This window comes from Echinops telfairi, unplaced genomic scaffold (assembly GCF_000313985.2).
Source record: "Echinops telfairi isolate 266 unplaced genomic scaffold, ASM31398v2 ScPeMD7_11;HRSCAF=52, whole genome shotgun sequence".
Lineage (NCBI taxonomy): Eukaryota > Metazoa > Chordata > Mammalia > Afrosoricida > Tenrecidae > Echinops > Echinops telfairi.
Genome location: NW_022103908.1, coordinates 10674439 through 10680134, shown reverse-complemented (window position 1 = coordinate 10680134; position 5696 = coordinate 10674439).

Genomic DNA, 5696 nt, shown 5'->3' with positions numbered 1-5696 from the left:
GGCACTATCATAGGAGAAATGATCATCTATGTCCTTCTCCCCAGAACCTGTGAACATGTTACTGTAAATAGCAACAGGGCCTTTGCAGATGTCATAAAAGTATCTTGGGATGGCAGGATTATCCTGGTTTATCTGAGTACGTCCAATGTAATCACAAAAGTCTTTATAAGAGGAACTCACAGGAGGAGACTTGGTGCGAGGACAGAAGCGGAAATTCAACAAGTAGCCTTTGAAAACGAACCAGTACAGGAAGTGAATACCAGCAACCCCTAGACGCCGGGAAAAGCAAGGAAATGGTTCCCTCCTGGAGCCTCCGGACACGCTGTCGCCTTAGCTCATGAAGTTGACTTTGAACTTCTGTCCTCTGCTGTTGTTGTTGTGATTGTTAGGTGCCCTTAAGACAGTTCCAATTCACAGCACGACAGAAGGAAACACTGCCCGGTTTGCACCATCCTCCCAATGGTTATGTTTGAGCCCATGGTCGCAGCCACGTGTCAACCCTTCTTTTTGATGGCCTACCTTGTTTACACCAGCCTCTAGAAGAGAATCAGCCGGTACTGTTTAAATGTGTGGTAATTTGTTACAGTAGCAACAGGAAAAGTATGTGCTCATTTATGTGGATTTATGGATTCCGTTATCTTTAATAGTAAATTATTTACAATTAATTGTAATGAGTAGGGAAAATGATGATGAAAATATTTCACACTTGGTCTTAGCCAAAAGGCCGAGAAGCGACCATGAAAATATTTTATGAAACAGTGGTTTTCTGATTATCTCTTGACAGAGTACTAAAAAACTGTCAAATCTAAAGACGAATTGATTATATATTTTCCTTTTACAAGAAGATGGGATCCAATTTTGCCTATATTTTTTATGATAAGGGATTGTTTTAAAATAATCAATAGTACATTTTTTAAAAGAATAAGGTATCCCTTTCAAAATAAAGATAAAGTATTAACCAAGGGAAAAAGTAACCATCTTTAAAGGAAAGATGTTAAAAAGAAATATAAACAACTAAACCTACTGCCATCGAATTGATTCCGACTCACAGCAACCCTATAAGGACAGAGTAGAACTGCCCCTCTGGGTTTCTGAAACCAACTTTTTACAGAATTAGGAAGTCTCCCCTTTCTCCTGCAGAGCCACTGGTGGTTTGGAACTGCTGATTTGTGGTGAGCACCCCAACAAACAATCCATTGTTTTCAAAACAATTGACAATATTTTCATGTTAGATGATTTGTTGCTGAAAAAATTAAAACATGTCAAATGTGAAAACTTAAATATGTATGTTCTGTAAAAACATAGGACGTGTATTTTCAAAAATATTGAAAAATCTTTTTAAAATGTTTTCCATATTTTTAACCTATTTAAGAAAACTGAAAATTGTAACTCTTTGTAACAGTTTATATTTAAAAAGCCTCAGTAAAGGTGGAGATTTCTTGCTTAATTTCACTGTAAACGCCTGCATTGTTTTTAAATGAGATTGGGAAATGCATCTTTATGATTTATAAGCACATCATTTTTGCAATTACAACTTAGTATCTTTGTGAGTTATTCCAGCCATTAAACCACACACTGAAGAAACGCAAAACAAAACTTTGGCATTTAGCCTTCAGATTGCTTAATCACAAATGAATAAGGCAAGATTTCCAACAATATTGCATATCCACTTCACATTGAGAACAAAAGAAGATATCTGTTCTGATGAGAAATGAAAAATTCACATTAATCTAAAGAGTAACGACATAGGATACTCAAATTCTACCCCATCCTATAGGCATCGATTCAACGGCAGTGAGTTTGGTTTGGAATTTGGTATTATTTTGGTGTACAGCATACAGTACATATTAGCAGAGTAGAAGATATATAATTGTTGTTGTTCTTACTTACTTGGCAGTCAGCCCTGAACTCACGGCAATCCCACGTACAGTAAAACAACGAACAGTCAGAGCCCACATTTGGCCAGGGATGGGACTACTGCAGTCCACAGAGGGTTTTGTCTTGTTGGTTGGTTTTAATCAATGAATAAAATAAGACAGATCGATAGCGTTTTCAGTGGCTGATTTCTGAAAGTGGATCAATAGGTCTTTCATCTTAGTCTGAAAGCTTTGCTGAAAACTGTCAGTGTCATGATAAAGGGAGAAAAGACTAACGTTGTCAAGGATCTGTTTCTACTGGAATCCACAATCGGTGCCCATGGAAACAGCAGTAAGAAATCCAACGATGCATTAGTGTGTTAGGTCAGCCTGCTGCAAGACCGCTTTAAAACGATCAAGTGCGAACATCTCACATTAAGAACTAAGGTGTGCCTGTTTCAAGCGTTGGTCCTTTCACTCATCTCTTAGGCATCGAAGCTGGGCAATGGATAAAGGAGACCGAAGAGGAATGGATGCCTTTGCATTATGGTGCTGATGAGAGATATTGAATATACCATGAACTGCCAGAAGAAGAAATAAATTTGCTTTTGGAATAAGTAGAGTGAGAAAGCTCCTGAGAAAGCAAGGATGGTAAGACATCATCTCACATACTTTCAACATGTCATCCAAAAAGGCCTGTTTCTGGAAAAGGACATAATGCTTGGTAAAGTGGGCGGGCAGCGAAAAGGAGGAAAACTGTCACCCAGAAGGACTGGCACCGTGGCCACAGCAAGGATGGTGAGGATGGCTCAGGACCAGGCAGTGTTTCACGCTGTTGCACATAGTGTTGCTTTGAGTCAGAATTTACTCTACAGCCCAGACCAACAGTAAATCATAGATTAATGTGTCAATTTTGAGGTTTTTTCCCATCAGGACAAATAAATTAGGATAATTTCCATGAGTCTCTCCTACCTCTGTTACATACGTATTTTATAGTATTTTGATTTGAAGGTTTTGGATAAATTTTCTCATTTCTGTTCATGTGTATTTTCTTCCTTCAAAAGAAAAAAGTTAGATGACTGCTATCTCAAGGTGATGAAATTGGTGGTCCTTGGACGTTGGTTCCGGTCTCCTGCTTTGAGAATGCCGGATGAATGGTGGCCTGCAACTAGCATATATTTACTATTTTAATGTCCTCCTTACTTTTTGATGATATGTATTAGTCTAGTAGGCTAATATGTGGGGAGGGAGGGAAAAAAGAGGAGTTGATAATAAGGGCTCCAGTAGAAAGACAGTGTTTTGGAAATGACAATGACAACATATGTACAAGTTTGCTTGATATCAATTTATGGATTGTTATAATACCTGTAAGAGCCCCCAATAAAATTAGTTTTTAAAAAAGAAAAGTTTTGCCCTATTACCAATCCCCACTGCTTGTGTAAATAGTATTCGGTTACTTCAAATGTATGTATACAATGTATACAAGTATACACGGCATGTATTGTGTATACACGTATACTTGTATACATAATGTATACATTAATGTATACAAGTCAACAATTCATGTATTGTAGCCTGAAACTGACCTATACTTGCATATTTTCCTTTTCTCAAAAGTGTTTTAAAGTCTATACCATTGACTAAATTAATGGCACTATCAATAAAATTACCTTATGCCCCAGGGGGATGATTGATAATGTTGTCTATCATAAAATGATAATGATGTTTCTAAACTGAACCAGAGACCCATATGAACCATAGATATATGAATGAATTTGGGGTTCACACTTAATTCTAGCCCCAATATAAAAACAATTCTTTCCTATGACATGGTCCTACTCAATACTTGTCCTCATGAAGAGATCACTGAAGATAGGGTGGGGGGGCATAACAAAGTGTGATGAAGAAACCAGGTGATGCCCAGCTATCAGAATAACATCTGGGGTCTTAAAGGTTTATCTTAAAACAAGCAGCCATCCACAAGAGGCACCAATTAAGTCCGCATGGAAAAAGCACACCAGCCTTTGTGATACAAGGACTGTAAATAATACCCAAATCCAAAGGAGGGAATGGTATCAGAACTAAAATCGTGAACATCCTGTGTGCAGGAAGGGTATGAATGACAGTGGAGGCCCAAAATCTATTTGCATGGTTTCCACATGGATTAAGCCTCTGGGGAATTCCCTCTGACCATAGTCCAGGGATGTCAATAGCCTTGTTATCAAATATTGTAAAGTCCATTAGAGCAGATGTCTCTGAAACACACAGGGGCAGTTCCACCCTCTCTGTATGGTCGCTGTGAATTAGAAATGACTGGAAGGCAGTGGGTTTGGGTTTGAGTTTTTGGGACCTTTGTTTTAAGTATTACCTTCTTCCTGTCTCAGGTTTTGTTCTTGGTTTTTATTCTAATGTTTTGATAGTTTTTGTTCATCTTTCACATTGCTAGTATCTTCCTTTAAGCTCACTGCTCATGCATTTTACCTCAACTCTTAAGCCATCAGTTATCCTGGGCCACTGGTAGGTCATCCATCCCGTTGGCCCATCAGATCCAATCATTTAACTTCAGATAGTATTGGTTGTTCAGTGTGGCTTTTCTAGTGAAGTAGTTGTGCTCCTCAGCTGTCTTGATATTTTTGCTTGTGAGTCTGTTCCCTTAGAGCAGTGGTTTCCCAAAGTGGATGATGCCACCCACTGGGGGACCCCAGCGTGATCCAAAGGGCTGTAAAAGCAGGTCACTACACTTTATCTCAGCTTATGGGCTCTAGCACAAATGTTTTTAATTTCCATTGGGAGGAGAATGCTGAGCTACCTTTCTTTATGTTTGAGAACCTGTGCCCTAGAGTATCCGCATATCTGTCTAGTACTTTTATTGGTATAGATCTAAAAGCCAGTTCTTTATTTGTCTTGGTCCCTGTGAAATTAAGAACATAGAAGGACATAAGGCCAAAGGGAGAGATGCCAACACCACAAAACCACTGCTGAACCCACTAGTTTGATGTCACCCCTCCAGGCAGTGCCTCCAGTCAGGGTTTCCTGTTCTGAACTCTTCGCTTTGAAAAAACAACATTGGAGAAAAGCAGTCACCTTTTCTTGAGATCCAGCAGCCTTGAGACTGTGAAAGGGGAAAATTGAGGAGCGAATGCTCCAGGGCAGCTAGGCAGTTCTACTTGGTTTTGTTCTTTACCTACAAGTTCTTGACCAAGTTGAAAACGGCTACAGAAGATAGGTAGACAATGATTATCTCAAGGCAACACGAGTGAGAGAAAAGGCAGAACGTGCCTTCAGCATCCTTCCCCTAATTACACACACCTGTTAAGATCACCTTCCGTCTCCTTAAGGGTTTTTCATGCTAGTTGGTAGTTGGGTTGGTTGGTGTTTGTTCCTAGAAACCACATTTTCCCTTTATCTTCTTAATTTCTCCAGGATGGATTTGGGGGTGGGGACAGCATCTCATGCAAGTTCTCCAGTGTGGCAAGAACCCCTTTTGTGACTTACTCATATCCTGTCTAGTGTCCTCATATCCCTAATTCAAAACCCCTTACCAATTGACGTGGACAATAAAGGGCATTGAACTTGAATTTCTTCCATTTCTGTTTCTTTTAATCTCAACATGTGTTCCTTCTTCTGAAACATGAAGAAATTTAAGAATTCTACCAACATCTTCAGTTGGAAATTGATCAAATATGCATCAAGATGCATGGATGATTATTAGTATATTAGTCTGGGTACTTTGGAGAAACAAATCCACAGCAACTCATGTATAAGAGAGAGTTTTATGTAAAGAAAATGTGCATCACAAAAACATCCACGCTGTTGCACATAGTGTTGCTTTGAGTCAGA